The 520-nt window shown below is 31.0% G+C and overlaps 1 long non-coding RNA gene across 1 annotated transcript; it reads left to right on the top strand.

Moving 5' to 3' along the window:
• Nucleotides 1-8: 8 nt before the first annotated feature.
• On the top strand, nt 9-326 carry LOC113465196 (uncharacterized). The gene is made up of 2 exons (XR_003390037.1): nt 9-98; nt 183-326. It is a non-coding gene; the product is annotated as an uncharacterized LOC113465196 (long non-coding RNA).
• Nucleotides 327-520: the final 194 nt, after the last annotated feature.

Genomic DNA, 520 nt, shown 5'->3' with positions numbered 1-520 from the left:
TTCTTATTCTATATTCCTATGTACAAATAGAATTTTACTTGCACATATTAATCATTAACAACATCAAAAATAAACTTTGTTTAATGGAAAGTAAGAAAGTATGTTCAGTATTGATGATAATTTGTGTAATATTTATTTAGCATAGAAGAAGAAATACTATGTAAAGTTGTATTTTATTACAGAGAGGTGGGCCAGAATAAACTTCCTGAATTACCTCTAGAACTCTGTCACATTTAGAATATTTAATGCGAGTCATTTTACTATTACATTTTTCTGTAAAAAGTATTCTGTAAATAAACGCGAGCAAACTAACAAGTTGTTACATGTACCTGCTGTCTACCTGTTAGAGGCAAGGTCTCCCTTTGGTTGTGTGACTCTGCCAGAGAAGCTGCTATTTCTGGCTAACATTTTTGGCTTATTCTTCCAACAAGTAGGATTGTTAATCAGTAAACGCGTGAAAAGAAAGACATTCATAAAATTATTTTGCTACTATGTAACGCTCATGTAAGCATTTGTTATT

This window comes from Ceratina calcarata, unplaced genomic scaffold (genome assembly GCF_001652005.2).
Source record: "Ceratina calcarata isolate Rehan_Ccalc_2016 unplaced genomic scaffold, ASM165200v1 scaffold10200, whole genome shotgun sequence".
Lineage (NCBI taxonomy): Eukaryota > Metazoa > Arthropoda > Insecta > Hymenoptera > Apidae > Ceratina > Ceratina calcarata.
Note: the sequence above shows the minus strand (reverse complement) of the source record. Positions and strands in the feature narration are given on the sequence as shown.